Here is a 24,298-nt window from a genome sequence, read left to right as displayed (position 1 = left end):
GCTACCTCTCTGGGTGGTTTCATATGACCATAGAACCTGATACAATTTAAAGTTATAGTAGTGTCCAGTAAAATTAAGATGCTTGAGTTTGTTTTTAGATGAGAGTAGAGGCTTTTTTCTTGAAACCCTTTCAAACAACTTGTGGTGATGTAGGTGACTTTGGATTGTAGTTTTGGAGACTTTCTGACCCCAAGACGCAACTACATTCGGCAATTCTCCAGCGGTGATTCTTGGAGATTTTTTGGCCACTCGAACCATCCTCCTCACAGTGCATTGTGACAATATAGACACTTGTCCAATTTCAGGTTAATTCATAGCATTTCCAGTAGACTGGACTTTCTTAATTATTACCCTATTTTCAGTGCTTGTGCTATTTTCTTATAGTCACTTTCCATTTTGTGAAGCTCAAAAACCTTTTGCCATACATCACAGCTATATTCATTGGTCTTAACCATTGTTATGAAGGAGTAAGGGAATTTGGCCTATATTTTACCTCATATTTATAACCCTGTGAAACAGGTAGCCATGGTTGAACAATTTCCTGTTCCTACTCACCCAGGTGTATTAAAAAATTTAAGTATCAAAGGAAATATACTTCAAACATATTTTTCTCATTTGAATTCATAGGGGTGCCAATAATTGTTGCACACCTATATTTAAGAAAGATTTTTTTTTGGATAAACCTGTGTTGTGCTTGCATTTGTTTGATATCCATGAGAGCATATTATTTTTGTGAATATTTTAAACAAAAGATCAAATATATATACATATATATACAGTGGGGGAAATAAGTACTGAACACATCAACATTTTTTTTCAGTAAATATATTTCTAATGAGGCTATACACATGAAATTGTCACCAGACTTTCATATTAACTCAAGAAATTCACACATATAAAGAAATCCAAACATTAAAGTCTGTAAATTAAGTTATGTGTAATAAAGAGGATTGACGCAGGAAAAAAGTATTGAACACTGTAGCATGGTACCTTACTTATGGGGTTTGGACGCCAGACAGTTCAAGTTAACCGTCACTTATAATTTATAATTTGGACATAACTCAGAACAAAAAAACATCAGTAGGCTACTCAATTCTTACAAAATAAGATTATTTTTTATGCAGTAAACATAAGAAAATACAGATCGTTTCAGTCATAGAAACTGAAATAATGAAAACCAAAAAGTTCCCATACATAGGATTAATAAACGCACCCATAAGGAAACAAGCCTCTAATCATACAAGAAAATTTGCACACACAGAAGGCAGAAAAAACACATTTAAACCCAAAATCATTTTTAACCAAAACAAAAAAAGTTGTTCACTTTAAAAGCAGCACTTCATTGGCGGTAATTTAAGCATACGGGAGTTCGTGAACTTGAAAGCACGGGAAACCGGAAGTCAGATTCCACTTAACACTCAGAGTTATTTACAGACAGTAGCATCCAACGACCCAAGCACACTGGTTCTCCACAAAAGTATTAAAGAAAGGATCTCAAACCCGTGATGTGTCTCCGAACCCTCAAAGCTCTGCTCGCTCGTTGATTCACCTTGGCAGGATATTCCTGAAGTGTTCGCCAGCCTCCGGAATCAATATCCACAAGTTTATAATCCACAGTAAAGCATTAGCATGGTCCCTGGCAAACGCACGCCATCAGTTCCGCCATCAGTTCCGCCATCAGTTCCGCCATCAGTTCCGCCATCAGTTCCGCCATTCCCACCTGGCTCTCATTTCCGCCTCCTGCTCATCTCCACCTCCTCTAGTCACCTGTTCTTTTAATTGCTTCCGAAGACCACACCCTTCTCTTAATCTCTCTTTTTTTTCTCCTTCCGTTATTTAAAACAACACGGAATGGAATGGACTCCGCCTCTGCGTCACTGTGCAGCTATCGGTTACAACACGCTAACTGAAATTCATTTAATACTTAGTGGAGAAGCCTTTGTTTGTAATGACAGCTTCAAGGCACTACCTGTATGAAGAAACTATTCGGCCGCAGTATTCAGGTGGGATTTTGGCTCATTCTTCTAAACATATTGTCTTTAAATCTTGTTCAAACGGATTCAATTCAGGTCATTGACTGGGCCATTCTAACACCTTGATTTTTTTTTTCTCTGAAACCAATTGAGAGTAGAGTTTCCTTTGCAGTAAGCTTTGGATCATTGTCCTGCTGGAAGGTCCACCCATGTCTCATCTTCATCATACTGGTGGATGGCAGGAGATTCTTCTAAAGAATCTCCCAGTAAAGGGCTTCATTCATCGTTCATTCAATTATATGAAGTCTGCCAGTACCATGAGATTAAAAATAGCCCCACACCATGATGCTTCCACCTCCAAACTTCATTTTTGGCATAGTGTTTTAGGGTGATATGCATTGCCATTTCTTCTCCAAACATTGTGTGTAGTATGACAGCCAAAAAGTTCAATTTTGCTCATCTGACCAGACTACACTCTCCCAGTATTTCATAGGCTTGTCCAAATGAGTTGTGGCAAACTTTAAACAAGCTTCGACATGCCTTTTCTTTAGTAATGGAGTCTTGTGTGGTGAGCATGCATAGTGGCTTTGGCGGTGGAGTGCATTGCCTATTGTTTTCTCTGTGACAATGGTAACTGCTGACTCCAAGTGTTTCTGGAGCTCTTTCCAAGTGGTCTTTGCTCTTGGGCTACTCTTCGGACTATTCCGAAGAGTAGCAATCTTGTGAGGAGCTCCTGTGCATGGCCGGTTGATGACGGAGTCATGTTGCTTCCACTTGCGGATAATGGCCCCAATGGTGCTTACTGGATGATTCAGAAGTTTTGAAATATGTTTGTATCCAATTCCATCAATATGTTTTGTAACAATAAGGTTGTGAAGGTCTTCGGAGAGCTCTTTGTTTTTATTCATCATGAGATATTTCTTGTGATATTTCCTTGGTAACGAAAAGCCTTTTTATAGACCATCAATTTACTAACCCAGCTGATATTAATTTGCACAGATAGGAGGTATAATTAATTACGTATTTCAGCCTGCTCCTTGCCTTACCTTGTCTTGGAAAACTGCTTGTTCAATACTTTTTTCCTGTGTCATTCCACTTTATTACACCTAACTTAATTCATGGACGATAATGTTGTGAATTCTTTATCCTTGCAGATTTCTTGAATTAATACTGATGTTTGGTGAAAATTTCATATGAATATCCTTTTATCATTAACCTTATATTTTCTTGAAAAATAAATGTTGAGAAGTTTAATACTTTTTTCCCCCAATGTATATATACACAGTGTGTATATATATATATATATATATATATATATATATATATATATATATATATATATATATATATATATATATATATAAAAAAAAAGAGCGAAGATCAAATTAAACGAAGATGGCAAGAGTACACATCAGAGCTATAGGCCAAGTCAACCAGCCGGACAGGAAGATCTGATTGGTCATGAGCCAGACATTCTGGATGAAGAAGTAGCTTGGGCTCTGAAGCAACTACCAATTAGGAAAGCTCCAGGCATTGACTGCATACCAGCCGAATTACTCAAGCCAATATCGATTTCAACGATTGCAAATCTCTGCCGACAAATCTGGAAGACCATATCATGGCCCCAAGATTGGAGAAGATCAGTCTTTGTACCACTCCCGAACAAAAGGCGATTCACAAGAGTGCTGCAATTATAGGACCATCGCACTTATATCGCATGCAAGCAAAAGCCTGCTGAATATTATTCAAAAATGCATAGCCTCAGTAGTCAAGAGGGAGCTCCCTGATGTCCAAGCCGGTTTTCGCAAAGGACGTGGAACCAGAGACCAAATCGCGAACCTGCGGTGGATCATGGAAAAGAGGCACGGATATCAAAAGGACGTTTATATGTGCTTCATAGACTACAGCAAAGCATTTGACTGCATTGAACATGACAAGCTGTGGAAATGCCTGAAGCAAATGGGTATTCCAGAGCATCTGGAAGTACTGATACGATCGCTCTATGTCAGGGGTGTCAAACTCATTCGCACAGGGGGCCAAAACTCAAATCACATTTTACATGGTTGCAGGCCGAACAGGATAAACATTTATTGAACAGACTAAAAATGTTTTTTGAACATAAATATGAATCGAAACAGACAGGATACAATATTATTCCAAAATAGATCAACTTTAAATAACTTAAAAAATATTGCTCTCCATAAAAATATCTACTGTCAACATTATACAAATTCAGAATATGAACATGCTGCAAAAAAACCTGAAAATTAAAATTGTGCTTTTAAGTAAAAGTTAAAATAATAACGAATCAAAACCTTTCATTTTCTTTGCACTTATGCCATTTTGTCAGAGCTGGATGCTTGGCATCTTTTATTGGCAACAAGTTTGTTTATGTTTGGGGTAAGGTTCTGTGTTGTGGAGATTCTCAGGATGGACTGCAGGTGTTCATCAGTGAGACGACTCCTGTGTGATGTTTTGTTAGTCTTCATCACAGAGAACAGCTTCTCACACAGATATGTGCTACCAAACATGCACAAGGTTCAAGCCGCACGTAGACGGAGCTGGGGCATTGCATCAGGAATGAAGCGAGTGAACTGTGCGGGCCCCACAGTGTCGTACTTTGTCTTTAGTGTCCCATTACACTGCAGCTCTATCAGCTCCATCTGAATCTGTACAGGTGCAGTTTCCACGTCAACAGCAAATGGGTTGTGAAGCAGCTCGAAATTACTTTTCTGTGCTTCAAAGTCACCAAAGCGCTGTGCGAACTCAGTGCGAAGTGCGCTCAGTTTATCAATAAAGTGTGCATTTGGGAACACCGTGGCGCTGACTTGGTTCAACATTACTTGGGAACAGGGAAAGTGAGACAAGTTGCATTGGTTCAGTTCAATTTCAATTCAATTTTATTTGTACAGCACTTTTTACAATAGACATTGTCTCAAAGCAGCTTTACAGAAATATCAACATGGTATACAGATATTAAAGGTGCGAATTTATCCCAACTGAGCAAGCCACTGAGTGGCGACAGTAGCAAGGAAAAACTCCCTAAGAAGTTTTAAGAGGAAGAAACCTTGAGAGGAACCAGACTCAGAAGGGAACCCATCCTCATCTGGGTAACAACAGATATTGTGAAAAAGTTCATTATTGACTTATATGAAGTCTGTATGTCCTTAGAAGCAGCCGTAGTCCCAGCAGTCTGGAACTGGAGTAGATTAGAGCTCCATCCAGAGGCAGGACATCCGAAACGGATCAGGCAGGTCCGGAGATCAGAAAGGATCAGGATCTCTAGTATCTCTATAAAATCGTGTGTGGCTCGGCAGAAGGAGAGAGGGAGAGAAAAGATTATTAGGACTGGGAATTAACATAATAGAAAGTCTAGTCAGGGTATGCTTGAGTAAACAAATACGTTTAAAGCCTACACTTAAACACTGAGACTGTGTCTGAATCCTGAACACTAATTAGAAAACTGTTCCATAACTGTGGGGCTCTATAAGCGAAAGCTCTTCCCCCTGCTGTAGCCTTCACTATTTGAGGTACCGTCAAATAGCCTGCATATTTTTTATCTAAGTAGGCGTGGCGGATCATTGGTGCATTTGGGTCTCCCATAAACGCAGCTTCACTTGAAATGGCTTCACTGCATCATACATACAGTGAGGGAAAAAAGTATTTGATCCCCTGCTGATTTTGTACGTTTGCCCACTGACAAAGAAATGATCATTCTATAATTTTATTGGTAGATTTATTTGAACAGTGAGAGACAGAATAACAACAAAAAAAACATCCAGAAAAATGCATGTCAAAAATGTTATAAATTCATTTGCATTTTAATGAGGGAATAATGTATTTGACCCCTCTGCAAAACATGACTTGGTGGCAAAACCCTTGTTGGCAATCACAGAGGTCAGACGTTTCTTGTAGTTGGCCACCAGGTTTGCACACATCTCAGGAGGGATTTTGTCCCACTCCTCTTTGCAGATCTTCTCCAAGTCATTAAGGTTTCGAGGCTGATGTTTGGCAACTCGAACCTTCAGCTCCCTCCACAGATTTTCTATGGGATTAAGGTCTGGAGACTGGCTAGGCCACTCCAGGACCTTAATGTGCTTCTTCTTGAGCCACTCCTTTGTTGCCTTGGACGTGTGTTTTGGGTCATTGTCATGCTGCATGTCAATGCCCTGGCTGAGGGAAGGAGGTTCTCACCCAAGATTTGACGGTACATGGCCCCGTCCATCGTCCCTTTGATGCGGTGAAGTTGTCCTGTCCCCTTAGCAGAAAAACACCCCCAAAGCATAATGTTTCCACCTCCATGTTTGACGGTGGGGATGGTGTTCTTGGGGTCATAGGCAGCATTCCTCCTCCTCCAAACACTGCGAGTTGAGTTGATGCCAAAGAGCTCCATTTTGGTCTCATCTGACCACAACACTTTCACCCTGTTGTCCTCTGAATCACTCAGATGTTCATTGGCAAACTTCAGACGGGCATGTATATGTGCTTTCTTGAGCAGGGGGACCTTGCGGGCGCTGCAGGATTTCAGTCCTTCACGGCATAGTGTGTTACCAATTGTTTTCTTGGTGCCTATGGTCCCAGCTGCCTTGAGATCGTTGACAAGATCCTCCCGTGTAGTTCTGGGCTGATTCCTCACTGTTCTCATGATCATTGCAACTCCACGAGGTGAGATCTTGCATGGAGCCCCAGGCCGAGGGAGATTGACAGTTCTTTTGTGTTTCTTCCATTTGCGAATAATGGCACCAACTGTTGCCACCTTCTCACCAAGCTGCTTGGCAATGGTCCAAGCCCATTCCAGACTTGTGTAGGTCTACAATCTTGTCCCTGACATCCTTGGAGAGCTCTTTGGTCTTGGCCATGGTGGAAAATTTGGAATCTGATTGATTGATTGCCTCTGTGGACAGGTGTCTTTTATACAGGTAACAAGCTGAGATTAGGAGCACTCCCTTTAAGAGTGTGCTCCTAATCTCAGCTCGTTACCTGTATAAAAGACACCTGGGAGCCAGAAATATTTCTGATTGAGAGGGGTCAAATATTTATTTCCCTCATTAAAATGCAAATCAATTTATAACATTTTTGACATGCGTTTTTCTGGATTTTCTTGTTGTTATTCTGTCTCTCACTGTTCAAATAAATCTACCATTAAAATTATAGACTGATCATTTATTTGTCAGTGGGCAAATGTACAAAATCAGCAGGGGATCAAATAATTTTTTCCCTCACTGTATCAGTGATCATGCGGTCCCGTCCCTGGAGCTGAAGGTTTAAGACTCTGAGATGACTAGTTATGTCAGCCAGAAACGTCAACTCACATTTCCACTTTTCATCCCACAGAAGTGTGGAGTCTTTTCCTTTACTGTCCAAGAACTGACAGATTTCCTCGCCCAAATCAAAAACTCTACTGAGAACTTTTCCCCGACTTAGCCACCGCACCTCCGTGTGATAAGGCAAGTCCCCAAACTCAGAATCTATTTCCCTCATAAAAGACTGAAATTGGTGGTGATTTAACCCTTTGGCTCTGATAAAGTTTACGGCTTGCGTTACAGTGCTCATTACATGTTCCATTTTTAGGACTTTACCGCAAAGTGATTCCTGGTATATGATACAATGACTACGTGTACATGGACAGCAGTAATCTAATTATTGACCTTACTCTGATTACGATAATAATGTGATTAAGGTGTTTACATGAGTCGCTTTTAGAATACTCCTGTCATGTTCCCGTTTTACATGTTATATTACATAATTAGATTACGTCATTACGTCACACCGCCCGACGTCCCTCCAGAATTTCACATATCAACATACAGTTTTGGGTGTTTTTATTTATTTTTTTTACGAACACTTTAAGTGCAGTTAATTATTTGTCATGCTATACGTGCTAATAGACAACTGCTTGAAGCCGTGGACTGCGTCTCAAACCGTGTACTTAACATCTATATAGTAGCCGAGATACATGTATTTTCCCCACTACAGGCCTATAGTAGGCAAGTAGCAGTTTCAGACGCGGCCGAACTCTCTTGTTCGCCGTAAAGCGTAAAACTGCTGTGTGTGATCGTGTCCTGTCGCAAAATGCGGTGAAAACTCTCACACAGCATTCATAATGTGATTAAGGTGTTTGCAAGTCTGTAATACTCGTCCATAATGCGACTAAAACAGGAGTACTCCACCTGTCTTAATTCGATTAGAGCTTAATTCGAGTATGACCTTAATTAGATTAAGGTAAGTAAAAATTGCTGTTTACATGGTAGTTTCTTAATCAAAGTATGGTCTTAATTAGGTTAAGAGTGGATTATTGTTGTCCATGTAAACACAGCTGTTGATATGCTGTCAACTCACCAGTCCAGTTGTCCTCCTGCATTTTTAACCGCATCCTTCCCACTAGTCCATTTTTTTCACTGCACATCGCCGGTGCTCCATCTGTTGTAAGTCCAACAAGTTTGTCCCAAGGCAGTTTCATATTGGTTACACTTTGACATACATTTTCAAAAATGTCTTTTCCTGTCGTTGTCCCGTGCATCGATTTAATGTCCAATATTTTCTCTGTAACGCACAAACTGGTGTCCACTCCACGAATGAAGATGGCCAGCTGTGCAGTATCAGTCATGTTAGTACTTTCATCCACAGCAAGGGAGTATGCAACAAAGTCTTTGCCTCTTTCAATCAACTGTGTTTTCAAATCAGTGGCCATCTCACAAACCCGATCAGCAACCGTATTTCTGCTAAGGCTTACATTTGCAAACACTTGCTTTTTGTCTGGACACACTTTCATCATGCAGCTCTTCAGAAACTCTCCCTCGGTAAATGGCTGGGCTGATTTGGCTATCTCCTCTGCCACAATAAAACTTGCTTTCACAGCAGCTTGATTTTGTGATTTTGCCTTGGTGAAAGACGTCTGCTGTGATGTCAGATTCCTCTTCAACTCTTTGACCTTCTGTAGCTTCTACTCTGCATTCAGGTTTTTCAACTTGTCCTGATGTTTTGTCTCATAGTGCCATTTTAGATTATATTCCTTAATTACAGCCACATTAGCTCCACAAAGAAGACACACAGGTTTACCGGCAATGTCAGTAAACATGTACTCAGCCTCCCACCGGTTATGAAAGGCTCTGTTTTCAGAATCAACTTTTCTCTTGGCCATTGTTAAGGGCTAGCTTAACTTGAAATTAGGGTTTTATACATCAACAGACGCTTGATCGATCTGACGCAATGGACACGAGAATGATCACAGGTAGCCTGTTGCGCTGCATTATGGGATTTGTAGTTTGTGTGTTACTGGCGCTTCATATTGCCGGGCCATTAAAAAAAGATATATAAAATGATTTCGGATATAATTGTATGCCGGGCCGGATGTGGCCCGCGGGCCTTGAGTTTGACACATCTGCTCTATGAGAATCAAGAAGCCACAGTCAGGACAGCATTCGGCAACACAGATTGGTTTGAGATCGGAAAAGGCGTTCGACAAGACTGCATTCTATCACCGGCCCTGTTCAATCTGTATGCCGAAACAATTATGAGACAATGCAATCTAGAAGAAACACCAATTGGAGTCAAAATCGGCAGAAGAAATATAAATAACCTTCGATATGCCGATGATACAACTTTTACTTGCAGAAAATGAAAAGGACCTGGAATGTCTTATCCATAGAGTCAAAGAAGAAAGCGAGCGCATGGGACTGTATCTCAACATCAAGAAAACAAAGGTAATGACAACAGCAAGAAACGGTACAGTTCGCATAAACATCAACAATGAAGAAATCGAATCAGTTCAAGACTTCATCTTCCTCGGATCCAAGATAGACGGCAGTGGCGAATCGGGGCCAGAAATCAGACGAAGAATCACACTTGGACACAGTGCAATGCAAGGAATGACAAAAATATGGAAAAATAAAGATCTTAGCATTGCAACAAAGATCTGAATGATTAATGCGATCGTCTTTCCAATCTGCACATACGCATGTGAAAGCTGGACACTCAAGAAGGCAGATAGAAGGAGAATTGATGCTTTTTACCAGCTTTTGAACTGTGGTGTTGGAGGTGTATGCTGTGCATACCATGGACGGAGATGGTCACAAACAAGTCGATTCTAGAGCGTGTCAAATCTAAAATATCGCTATAGGGAAAAATCACCAAGCAACGGCTCTCATACTTTGGTCATGTCAACTAAGCTAATTCCCTGGAAACAACGATAATGTTCGGCATAGTCAGTGAGTCGAGAAGAAGAGGGTGTCAAAAAACCCGCTAGCTGGACACAATCAATGCCAACACGAATATGCACATGAAAGAACTGAATAAAGATAGGTAAGCGTGGAGAATGATGGTCAATAAAGAGACCGAAAGTCGGCTTTGACTAAATGGATAATTCATATAATTATATATATATAAATATATATATATATATATATATAAATATATAAATATATATATATAATTATATATATATATATATATATATATATATATATATATATAATTATATATATATAAATATATATATATATATAAATATATATATATACACACACATATTTATATATATTAGAGATGCACAGATGCATCGGCCGATATTTTAAAAACGTCGATAATCAGGGCCGATTATATCCTGTTAATCAAAAGAGGGCAGGAAAACACATCGAATTTGTGCTGTGTGTAAAGATGTCTCTTGTGTGGAATTATTTTGAATTGGGTGACAATGACTACAACACTGCAGTTTGTAAGCTCTGCACTGCAAAAATTTTGTGAGGTGGAATTTCTATTAAATCTTTTAACACAACTAATTTGATTACACACCTTAGATGCTGACACGCCAAGGAATATGACAAGTTTCTCAAAGCTAAAGTGGAGGCTGCTTCAGCTAAAAAAGCTAAATGCCAAACAATGGCTAGTGTGATTCCCTCTATCACACAAGTATTTGACAGCACCAGAAAATTTAAATCTGACAGCACAAAAGCTCTAGAAATTACTCAGACAGTAATGGAGTTTATGGTGCTTGATGATCAACCATTCTCCGTAGTGGAAGACATGAGATTTCAGTGACTGGTAAAACACCTTGAGCCTCGCTACACTTTACCAAGTCAGCTCTATTTCGCAGACGTATGCTTACCGGAGATATACAACCGTGTGGCAGATCATATTTACGAGCTTCTTCATAACGACTCCATGATGAGCTTCACCACAGATATTTGGTCTTCAGATGTAAGTCCGATGAGTATGCTTATTCTTGCTGCTCAGTGGATTGATTGTGATTTTAAACTTAACAAAGTCTTGCCTCATGCACAAGAATTTACTGGTTCTCACACTTCACTGGCAATCTCACAAGCATTCATTGACATGATAGGTAGACGGAAAATCGTCAGATCAAGAGTGCATGCTGTTGTATGTGACAACGCGAGGAATATGGCTAAAGCCATATTCGGACAGTGATATTATAAGTTTGCCCTGCATAGCTCATTCCCTCCAGCTCGCTGTCAATGAAGGCATATTAAGCCAGCGAAGTGTTGGTCAGTATGTGTCGAAAGATTGTAGGCCACTTTAAACACTTGCAACTTGCTTCTTCACGTCTATAATCTATTCAGACACAGATGGAACTTCCACTAAAGAGACTTAAGCAGGATGTAACTATGAGGTGGAATAGGACCTTCTGGGGCTGCACAATTAATCGAATATCGATCACAATTACGATTTTGACTTCCCACAATTAAATGAACATGATCGACTGCGATATTGACGTTTAAAGTTTGTCCTCCTCTCATAGAAAACTCCACTGCAGATCAAATCAAGCGCTTCCTACACTTACAGCCAATCACCTTAGAGCGGCGCAAGGATGACCTCATTTCGTAGTGCCAAAACCCCGAAATGGAGTTAGCATTTTAGCCCTCGAGCTGCCAGCTTTGCTTCGAGGGGAAATCATGAAATTAACACGGAACTAAATGGCACTACAGAGGTTGTCGGGGACATTAAACCTCATCATGCCGAACAGGAAAAAACTTTGCAGATAAACTCAGGGCTCTACAGTGCGACCATTTCACTCACATTTGCGACTGAAAAGTATTTTGTGTGACTGAAGAAATATTTATTCACACCGGTGTGAGTGACCTGTTTGGAGTTGTATAATACTACATAAAAACTACAGGAAGTCCAACATGCATCTACACCATGCAACAGTTACTTTCACACTACTTTTCATCTCCTCAGTCAACCGAACAAGTGTGGAAATACTGCAGAGAAGCCATTATGATGAAGAGTAACACTGAACATCTGCTTCAACTTCCCGATATCACAACCGCCATCTTTTATTGATCCAGCAAAATGATCTAAACTTGCACCTGCTCGTGTAGACACAGCGGCTTCATGCTTAGTGAATTAATAATAATGCTAACATTACAAGGTGGGTTTAATTCAAACTTCTTTATTTGAAAAATTGATCACCAATCATAATCAAGAGTAGCAACTGTTCAGTCTGTAAACATACAGTACACTGCAGCTCTCCTTCACCAACTCTAATTCACTCCATTTAAACTCACAGTTGCCAGATATCACTAGAAAAGTCAACTCCAGTTTCCATGTTTTGATTCAATCCCCCAAAACATAATATTATCAGCAGACATGGACACTGTACTGGGGGACCCGATCTAAAACTGATAAACAAACAAAAATAAATCTACTAAAATGTAAAGACAGAAAATGTGCTTAATTATAAATAAATCATTTAATATAAAAAAAATATTATAATAACTTCATAAAATATAAATAAAATGAGAAATGAAATGATGTGTAATTACCATGGGTTGCATTTAATATCAGTTTGACATTAAGCTTAGTAAGCTATTTCCTTAGAAAGCTATTAGCCTTTTTCCTAATATGGATCATTTTTGTGTTAGTCTACTTTTAATTAGGAAAATTATCTTTATTGTTTTTAAGATATTTAAAAATAAATATTTTATGCTTGTTTATTTATCAATTAACCAACAGTATCTCATTGCTATTAATTTAAGTCAATTAACAGTGACCATGAGCAGAGAGCTTACATTTAACTGTTTATGATAGAAATCCTGATTAAAGCTTAAACAAAAAAGATTGGTATCGGGATCGGTTTCAGTCGTAAAAATCCTGATCGGAGCATCAGTAATAAACACCATTAAACTAAAGAGCTGTGCATCTGATGGGTAAATGAACTCACCCAATCACATCCTATATGAGATTATTTAGATGTATACACAATATACACAGAGCGGTTCAAAACTGATTCCAGCCCAGAACTATGACAGTGGAAAATGTCTAATAGTGTAGCTTTAAATATATTTAAGAGGAGCAGACTTCAAAAACTGAACATGATGTTTATTGTATTTGTTTACAAGGTGGAACAGGTTAACAGTTGTTTTTTGCATACAGTCTGTAAAATTAACTGAAAATGTTAAATTTAGTTTATCAGAAAGTAAATTAATGTGTCATGGCTCACACTATCTTCCTAAATTCTGTCATAATTGTCCAGCTCAAGTTTTCTCATGCCTACTTGTGTGTTATATTGTGGCATGAGAAAACTTAATAAATGTGAAAGTGCAATAAAAATGTCATTAAAATCAATTAATAATCGAGATCTCAATATTTATCAAAATAATCGGGATTATCATTTTGGCCATAATCGTGCAGCCCTAATTTAAATTTAAAAAGATACTTTGATTTCTGTGAAAAAAGTCATTTTAGGTAGTGGCCCATTTTAGCTTAACCAGCTAGCTAAAAATGGGCCACAATTTTCAGCTAAAATGGGCCGCTGTTACACCACGGCCGGCAGATGGCACTGCGGCGTAGCTTCGGACTATACACGTGACTTGTTTTGGTTCGTTCGCTTCCTGTTTGGACATTGGCTTGATGTGCGAGGGTGTAGCCTAATCTGAACCAAGTGTTTATGTTTAGAGTAATTATGTTGGCTATTTAAACCCCTCGGGTGACTGCGCATGTCGCGCAGTATTATAGTTTGTAACGGTGGTAGAGTTTAACAAGTGTAACTCTAGAGCCGTGTTCGAATGCGTATAGCATGCTAGGGGTCTCGTTTTGTTTCCAAGTAATGCCTAGACTATTGTCCCATGTTTGATCCGGCTAGTCCTGTTCCACGTAGACCGTGTTTCTTGTGGTTGTTTGCTGTTAATATAGACTTTGATCTGCACCTGCATCCGCTTCTAGTCCCGTTCCGTGACAGCCGCATACACACAGATTCTTGCATAGAAATTGAGGGTGAAAAAAAAAAAAATTATACATATACATATATATACACATACATACATACATACATACATACATATACACACATATACATACATACATACATACACACAAAATCTTTAATATTTTGCACTGCAGACAGTATGGCAGAGAGGACAGGCAAAGAAAGGAAAAAGAGAGAAAAGAAGAGAGAAGAGAAAGGGAAAGGAAGATGTCAGTACAACCAGTGGAGAAAGGACAGAATGAGGTGCGCTATTAATGAATACCAGGAGATAGTTGAGAGAGGGCAAACATTAAATGTGGAGCATTTGATGAGCTGAGGAATCTTTGGAACATCCCAAAGACCACTTTGCATATGCCCATTAGTGGCAAAGTTGCTGGCTCTGGCTATGCATCTGGGAAGAAGCAGTACCTGCCAATGGAATCTGAGAAAGAACTGGCCAGTCTTATCAAGCTCCTCTCCAAAACAGGCTTCCCCCTTACCAAAAGAGCTGTCCAGGGAATTTCATTTAATTATGCAAAGACCAATAATATCAAATGCTTCTCTGAAGTAAAAGGCACTGCTGGGTATTACTGGTTTCTAAATTTTGTAAAGCGGAATCCAGACCTCAGCATCAGGACACCAGAGGCCCTTTCATCAACAAGAGAAGCAGGGCTGAACCCTGGTGTGGTAGGAAAGTGGTTTCAACAGTATGAAGACCTGCTGGAGGAACTTGCAATCAGAGATGTTCCATCACATCTTTGGAATTGCGATGTATTTGGCCTGCAAGACCAGTTTTGCTCTACCCATGTGGTTGGAGAGGTGGGTAAACCCTATGTATAGGTAACTGCTGGGGAGAAAGGAGAGACCACGACAGTCCTTGCAGCATTCAATGCAGCGGAACATTTAGGGTGTGCTGTTGTCAGTGCAACTCATGGCACCACGAGAGTTGTGGAAAAGATGTGCCTTTCTATTAAATTAAATATATTTACAGTGTTGTTGCTATTGCATACTGAATACAATAGTGTCAATTTACTGTTAAAATTAAAATGATTTCAGTTGAAATTACCTGTTTTGTTATCTTTTTATATTGGCCCACTTTAAGTGAACAGCTGGCCCATTTTGCCTGAACGTTGTGTTGTGGCTCAAGAGGGTACTTGCCAATTTTAAAACAATTATACTTTTTCACATTTTAAAAAGAAAATTATATTATATTATAAGAGACTCATGCTAATTCATAAAAATATCATTAGATCTCATGCATAGCTTATTTGATGGTATTATAAATCATTTACCAAAACGTGGCCCATTTTAGCTGACTTCACCCTACGTACTGTCACGAATCGTGACGGAGCAGAGATAGGACGGATGCTCCGCGACGTCCTCGGCGGAGCAGGGAAACAGAGCACTGTACTCAGTAGAGCAGGGAAGCAGGGCGACTTCGCTGAGCCCCACACGAATTTATGGAGATACTAGAGATACAGATCCTTTCTGCCTCTGGATGGAGCTCAAAATCTTCTTTAATTCCAGACTGCTGGGTCTACGGCTGCTTCTAACGCCATACAGACTTCATATAAATCCATAATGAACTTTTTCACACTAACTGTTGTTACCCAGATGAGGATGGGTTCCCTTCTGAGTCGGGTTCCTCTCAAGGTTTCTTCTTCTTAAAACATCTTAGGGAGTTTTTCCTTGCCACCGTCGCCACTCAGTGGCTTGCTCAGTTGGGATAAATTCGCACCTTTAATATCTGTATACCATGTTGATATTTCTGTAAAGCTGCTTTGAGACAATGTCTATTGTAAAAAGCGCTATACAAATAAAATTGAATTGAATTGAATTGAAGGCTGAGCGACGTCCTCAGCTGAACAGGGAGGCTGAGCGATGTCCTCAGCTGAACAGGGAGGCTGAGGCTCTGAGGTCACCAGGTGAACCTCGGGCATGGGCGGAGCTTGGGTGGCCGTGTCAGCAGACTGTGGCGTGAGCAGAACTTGGCGGTGCGTGTCAGCAGACTGTGGCGTGAGCAGAGCTTGGCGGTGCGTGTCAGCAGACTGTGGCGTGAGCAGAGCTTGGCGGTGCGTGTCAGCAGACTGGGGCTTGAGCAGAGCTTGGCTGGGTGTGTCAGCAGACTGGGGCGTGAGCAGAACTTGGTCATTAGGCTTAGATATTAGCAGAGTTTGGTCAACTGGATCAGCAGGCTTGAACATGAGCTCAGGGACGTGAGACTTGACTTGGACCTCAGGGACGTGAGGCTTGACTTGGACCTCAGGGATGTGAGGCTTGGCCTGGACCTCAGGGACGTGAGGCTTGGCCTGGACCTCAGGGATGTGAGGCTTGGCCTGGACCTCAGAGCCTGGAGGCTTGGCTTGGACCTCAGAGCCTGGAGGCTTGGCTTGGACTTGGATTTCAGGGACGTGAGACTTGACTTGGACCTCAGAGCCTGGAGGCTTGACTTGGACCTCAGAGCCTGGAGGCTTGACTTGGACCTCAGAGCCTGGAGGCTTGACTTGGACCTCAGAGCCTGGACGCTTGACTTGGACCTCAGAGCCTGGACGCTTGACTTGGGACTTGGACCTTAGGGACTTGAGACTTGACTTGGATTTCAGGGACTGGAGACTGGACTTGGACCTCAGGGTTGAGCTCTGGTGCTATGACCTCCGACGGGCGCTCCGAGGTCACCCTGCTGATCCCGGGCTGGGTCTCTGCACGGGCTCTCCGGTGGAGTTTCTTATGCTCCCGAAAGCTTCCTGGAGGCCCAGCTTCTTGCAGGTGGGACATTGAAGCTGAGTCTCTCTCCTGCAGCCCTCAGCCATACATCTCGGAGATTTCACCCCCGCGTTGGCCGGAAACTGAAGTGGATCGCTGGTTACTGCTCTGTCTCTCCTCATAATAGAGGTTGAATGGTGGGTCCACCTGGGGCTGTCCATTGACTCTCCACCCCAGAAAATCAAGGCCACGAAGTTGTCCAGGCTGTGAAAACTCCTCCATAAACAGCTCTGCAAACTGAGTGACATCATGGAGGGCTGGCGACCCAGCACTCACCAGCTGCTCCGCCCAGTCACGGGCTGGACCGCAAAACCTGGACACCAGGAACCCGATCCACTCTCTCTTAGTAGGCTTGGGAAACGCCAAGCTGCAGAAATACTCCTGGCAGCTGAAGAGGAACTCCAGCGGGTAGCTCCCCAATTCCGCTGTCTCTGGTGGCAATTCAACGGCGTACCTTTGGGGAAATTGCACAGACGAAAAATGCAGCCAGTAATCCGAGCGTTCCCCGATGAGGTATTGTCCTACCACTTCCCTTCTTTCTGTGGCGTGACTTCTCTCTCGTCCTCATGCTGCATCCATGTTGTGGCAGAAGATTCTGTCACGAATCGTGACGGAGCACAGATAGGACGGATGCAAGTGCAGGATGAACAGTTGTTTATTTGAAAGAGAGACGGGCAGACAAATCCAAAACGTAATCCATAAACATGCAAGAGGTCAGGCGATTGGCAAACAGGCATACACGGGGCAAGGCAGGAATCTAGGTCGTGGTCACGGAAAACAGGGTCGATAAACAAAACAAAACAAAACAAGAAACAAACTATGACGAGGGACTGGAAGCAGATAATCCAGCGCGAACTAACTCTAAACATGGACCATGACTATGATACACGCTAAACTAACACTAAACATTTAATCTTCCGCGTTGTGTGCTGGGAGGCGCGCGGTATATGATCGGCGTCTAAACCGCTAGCAGCTGAGAGCAATTCAGACCCACGTGAAATCCCAGCCAATTACAGAACAGGGAGGAGACAGAAACATAAACAAAACACACGTGTCCAGATGTCATTACAGTCAACAAAGGAAACGCAGGTGCTCGCGCATTCGCGCTTAGAGCACGCTGCTTCAAGGGGGAATCGTGACACGTACTGTATCGCAACGGTCCTTGATCCGCGATATAAGGACAAGTTTTTTTTATGCTGACATGAAACGGCAAACGCACGAAATTCTAATTGCGGATATTAAGAAATTCGGACACTCTGGAGACAGAAGATGTGCAGAATCTAGAGGGTACGTTTCTATCTAAAGAAATATAATATCTGATATAATAGTTTATTTATAATAGTATAAATAAAATACTATTCAGTATTTAAGAAGTCTGCTTTTAGTTGTTATAAAAACACACAGGCCTAGTAGTTCTTACATTATGCTTTATTTTTAAATATCATACAACAAAAGAAGGCTCGCATAGACACAAGTGAATCAACAACATCATCTTTCTCTGCCATGTTCAACAAAATTGTACAAGAAAACGGGACTGTAACGGAGAGTGCGAGTGCATCAATGTAAATTGCTAGTTATCTATCAGAACCTGTGATTCCCAGGCACAAGAGCGCACTTACGTATTGGGCCGCTAATCAAAGCCGTAATGTAATGATCGAGAAAAGAAACCAACTAAGCTGCAATAAAGCAGAGATGCTTTTGTTTGTGAAGAAGAATTTACCCCTTACTCTTAAATAAGGGAATTGAATGATGAGTGGTTGTGAGTCTAGGTGTTCAAAATTGCTAATGTTAATGTAATATAAGAACAATAAAAAAAAAAGTCTTAAAATGACCAGTTTGATGTTCAATGTTAAACCAGAAATGCTTGTTTTTGAAAAAAGATTTATTAATGTTAATATGAATGAATAATAAGTTAACAAATCTTAATTTAATCTTTAGAATTTATTTAATGTGTTAATATTAATTTGAATAATCGTTGAGAGAGTGGAGAGAATAAACTTATTTGTGTTTCTTTCAGAATTGTGAAATTAATTATTATTAATTTAAAAGAAGGCATAAAAGGCAGAACCACCAAACTATCGGTATCGGCCAATATCACTCTGAATAATTGGTTATCGTTATCGGCTGAGAAATTTGATATTGGTGCATCTGCAATATATATTAGGGAATATAGCAAAAAAAAAGCACTTTCGGTGTTCGGCCAAATAAGTGAAAAGGCCGAATAAATTTGACCGAACAATGACGTGTTTGATGATGCGACCAAATAGCCTAGTAACCAGAGTGAGACGCGCGAATGCCACGACCTCGATGAGAGGGCGCGCGCATGCACGAGCTACGTGCACGAGCTATGTGCTCTTCGGATGTTTATTGTGCGTTTGTTTTGTTTCTGTCACGTCGCGAGACGTAAGGGAGTAGACTACGGAAGCAGGTAAAGATGTATTTATTTAAGGGCAGGAAGACAAATCCAGTATCTACTATAATACTCCGGGAGGTGTACAGGGACGCGAGTGGTATATATATCCCCAATATAATCAGCCGTATACAACCGAATAGAACCATTTTTTGCACTCTTGTCAATGCACTTTTGAATGCACTTTTTTGTTGTAGGCTACAGAGTGTTACATTCTTTCAGCAGTCAGTTATAGGCCTAACATAGGCTATTCAAGGGGGGGCTCAAAGATGACCACATAAAAATATTTTTATTTTTCTCATTTATTTATTTAAAGTTATATTGTGCCTTGTTGGTAGCCTATGCCTGCTGGAATGAAAAAAAAATGTTATACATCAAAATAAATATTTTGAAATGATAGTTTTTGAAATTGATTTTTTTCTTTGAAAAGCAAGACAAAATAGTAAAAAGCACATTTTGACTATTTAATTTATGCAATGGTGAAAAAAATGGCAAAATAAATGGAAAAAACGCGAAAAAACGTGTTTGGTATTCAGCCTTCGGCTTTCGGCCAAGTTTTGCATCATATTCGGTTTCGGCTTCGGCCGAAAATTTTCATTTCGGTGCATCCCTAATATATATATAATATACAGTATCTCACACCCCTCACATTTTTGTAAATATTTGATTATACCTTTTCATGTGACGACACTGAAGAAAAGACACTTTGCTACAATATAAAGTAGTGAGTGTACAGCTTGTGTAACAGTGTAAATTTGCTGTCCCATAAAAATAACTCAACACATAGCCATTAATGTCTAAACTGCTGGCAACAAAAGAGAGTACACCCCTAAGTGAAAATGTCCAAATTGGGACATTCTAGCCTCCCTACTTCATAGCCCAGACATGTGAAGAATGTGAGAGATTGCTGTCACATGCAGAGAGGAATCAGTACCGCTCAGATATTCCTGCAGCCCCTTTCATGTTGCCATAGGTCTCTTTCCAGCCTCTCTGGTAAGTTTTTTCTTGTCCTTTTATATAATTTGGAGGGATGGTGACACATTAAATTTTATATTAGCATTATAACTTAGAACTAAAATAGTGATGCAGTTCCTGAGACAGGCATCTATGGCACAGTTTAGCATTGCACAATACACGCTACTCCAGCAATGACTGTTGTCCAGTCATCCTAGTGCAAGTAATGTAAATGCAAATTATCTACAGAGAAAAAGTCACAGTAGATACTCTTTATTTATGAGAAGCTATATACAGTGCTGTGAGAAAGTATTTGCCCCATCATGATTTATTCTGTTTTTGTGTATATCTACTAAATTGTTTCTGAAATTAAAACATAATCTAAGATAAAACAAAGGCAACCTCAGTAAACACAGAATACAGTTTTAAATGATAATGTAATTTATTTAAGCAAAAAACATACACAATACCAACTGGGCCTGTGTGAAAATGTATTTGCCCCCGTAGTTACTAATACCCAAAATATATGAAACTGCATTCATAATGGGGTTCAGTTGGAGTAGACGCAACCAGGCCTGATTACTGCCATCCCTGTTCAATGAAATCAACATTTAAATAGAAATTTTTCAACAGCATGAAGTTGGTTATAAGGTTTTACCTGGTAATACATAATGACAAAAAAATTCCAGAAATTTTGAAGAAGAAGGTGATTGAAATACATCAGTCTGGGAAGGCTTACAAAGCTATTTCAGAGGCTTTGGGACTCCAAAGAACCACAGAGTGAAAAACTCTGCATAGCAGTGAACCTTCACAGAAATGGCCGACCTTCGAAAATTCCTCCTAGAGCACAGCAACTACTCATCCAGCAAGTCACACCAGAGCCAAAGACAACATCAAACGACCTACAGGCCTCTCTTGCATCAATAAAGGTCACTGTTCATGACTCCACTATCAGAAAGACACTGAGCAAAAATGGCATCCATGGAAGAGTGGTGAGGCGAAAACAACTGCTAAACGAGAAGAACATTAAGGCTCCTCTGAATTTTGCCAAAACACCTTGATGATCCTCAGACTATTTGGGAGAATGTTCTGTGCATTGATTGAGTCAAAAGTGGAACTGTTTGGAAGACAGAGGTCCCATTACATTGGATGTAAACCAAACACAGAATTCCACATACCTACAGTCAAGCATGGTGGTGGAAGTGTGATGGTGTGGTGATGCTTTGATGCTTCAGGGCCTGGGTAACTTGCAATAATTAAGCGAAACATGATTTCTGTTCTCTACCAGAAAATCCTAAAAGAGATGTTGTGGATAAAAAATGTCATAAAATAAACATGAGGGAGACCTAGTATCCAGTAAAGGGGAGAAGAAGAAAAGACGGGCACCAAGACACACAGAAGTGGTGTGAGGCGGATATTGACTTATATTGAATATTGAATTGGATTCACACTTTAAAGATCTTAGATCTTTAAGAGTAATACACTATGGTTTATTAGTCAAAAAGTCAAAAAGAAGTATACGAGCTGAGGAGTGCTAACACACACACACACACACACACACACACTCTCTCTCTCTCTCTCTCTCTCTCTCACACACACATACTACTATAACTTTATTAGAATAATAAAAAGGAATATTAAGATATTATAAGGGTAATAGCTTATAATAATAATATATATACTCTTTATTAAAAAAACAGAATAATAGGATATGTGGGACAGTAGAAGGGTAATATAATGATATTATGAAGTAGGAAGTACAGTAAACCGTTTTTCAAGCAGTATAACTATATATAAAATAGAGATATAGAGCAAATATGAAAATAAATTATAAACTAGAAATGCAGGCTCGCAAGGAAGGCCTTAATTTTAAGAGAAAACCATGAGGAGCCATTTATAAGGGTGGCTAAGTCAAGCTACCCCCCCGCGAGATAATAGTAAGACCAAGGTCACTCAGATTGTTTTGTCTCTCCACTTTTGATTCTATGGGTAATTCAAATCCCTTGGTTTTGATTCTATGTGTAATTTGAAATCCCTTGGTTTTGATTCTGTGTGTAATTTGAAAACCCTTGGTTTTGATTCTATGTGTAATTTGAAAACCCCTGATTTTGATTCTATGTGTAAGTGGAATAGCCCTTTTCTTGAACATAATAGTAAGGTAGATGAGCTCTTTTTTAACCCTATTGGTAGTGATATCGTAGTCTTCTTGAAACATATGGTTTATTTACTGTGTAAATACAGTATAAATACTGGAGCTTAAGCTCAGGGTATCAGATCACTCCTGAGAATTCTCATCGGTGTGGATCTCGTGGTGGAACGGAACCAATAAAGCTGGACCCTTGCTTCTTCTCACTCACGGCTGGTGTCTTTTTTCTATCTCCGACTGGGCTCAGAGGTAGTTGTGAGTATTGGCTTCTATGTTGAATTTTAAGTGTTTTTGGGTAATAGGCTAAATTTGAGCCAACATTTGGCACCTCAGATGGGACTGGGCTAAGATCTATATGTCTGGAATCTCTCCCGTGGGACTTCGCTCTCAAAGCAACAGATAGGCCGTATAGGAAGAAGGCATTGCAGACACCTGTTATTTCAAAGTTCTGTTTTAGTGGTCTGTTGTTACGATTGGGAAGCCCCCGGGGTGGGAAGAAAGACTAAGTTGGTCTCCAAAAGAACCTTGAGTGAGTGAGAAGAGGTAAGAGAAGTGTAGATTGTAGAAGATTGTAATTTTCTAATTGTATAAGGTTCATAAGACTGTGTAAGGAAATTGTATATGACCCCAGCCACTTCAGGAGAAATTGTCCACGTATCCCATGACCAACTTTGGGAGACCGCATGGATAGGGCTGAAAGAAGAGGTCAGATGCTTGGACCGAGAGTGCCGGAGAGCTATGGAATGCCACCTCAGTGTCAACCGCTACCCCCAGTATCCCCAGGCGGCCCCATGTATCGCCCCTATGGGGAGCCGGGACCCAGCCAGAGTTGAGGAGGCCTAGAGAAGCCCAGGGGGGAGCTCATGCAGTCCGTCACCACACTGCACCCAGAACAAGAGCCAACTGTTACAGTGACGATCGGAAACACCTTGCAAGCGCCTTTTATGATCGACACTGGAGCTACATATTCAAACATAGGGAAAGAAGGTTCACAGCTCCCCCTCACCTGTAAGGCAATTCAAACTATGGGCTTCTCAGGAAAAATACAGACCTTACGATTCACCGAGCCTCATGAACTAACTCTGGATGGCGTGACAATACAAGCACCCCTGTTATATTCGCCAGGAGCGCCTGTCAACCTACTGGGGCGTGATGCCCTGTGTAAGTTGGGAGCTCAGATACAGTGCGAGGCAACTGGGATTTGGGTGACATTCCCTAAATCAATATCCACACAATGCCTACTGTTGCACGAGCCACCTAGCACCACCCGTAATGTGAGGATGGTATACTGGTTGGAGATGTCCGATCCATCTAACTCGGAACTCTGGCACAGATACGCAGAATGGAAACCATGGTTACAGTACATGCGGCCCGATTGCACAGAGGTGGAGGCCCCTTTATATTGCACTATTAAATATGATGACGGTGGACGAGACCAGGAATATGCTCAGCTTTGGGAAGACATGGAACAGGGACAAGTAATGGACATTAAAACCATGGAAATAATAAGCGGCCCACAGGGAGTGGCGGCTATGATCAAGCTCCCAGAGAGAATCACTAACTGGTATCAGCTGGAAGGGACAGCGCCCCATGTCACACTCATGGTCACCAAAGGCCAGGAACCGGAAGATGTAGGGCCAATGATGGGGCAGGCGAAAGAAGTAAAAGAGTGGAAGCCAACTACCAATCCGTCTTTGCACAAGTCGCCTGATGGAAAGTTTGTGTGAATCTCAATAACAGCAGTTGACACCGCCGTGGCCATTAGTGTCTGCATATGCACGAGCACGGACCGAAGTGGTTTGCAAATGGCAGTTAAGGCAGCAAAAGATCAGGACAATGAGGAAATACTG

General features: G+C 40.8%; 1 protein-coding gene across 4 annotated transcripts in view; it reads right to left on the bottom strand.

The window, feature by feature from the left end:
* rpgrip1 (RPGR interacting protein 1) overlaps positions 1-24,298 on the bottom strand; it is an 81,211-nt gene that overhangs the window by 19,004 nt on the left and 37,909 nt on the right. The window lies entirely within an intron of this gene.

This window comes from Ictalurus punctatus, chromosome 23, assembly GCF_001660625.3.
Source record: "Ictalurus punctatus breed USDA103 chromosome 23, Coco_2.0, whole genome shotgun sequence".
In the NCBI taxonomy this organism is placed as follows: Eukaryota; Metazoa; Chordata; class Actinopteri; order Siluriformes; family Ictaluridae; genus Ictalurus; species Ictalurus punctatus.
Note: the sequence above shows the minus strand (reverse complement) of the source record. Positions and strands in the feature narration are given on the sequence as shown.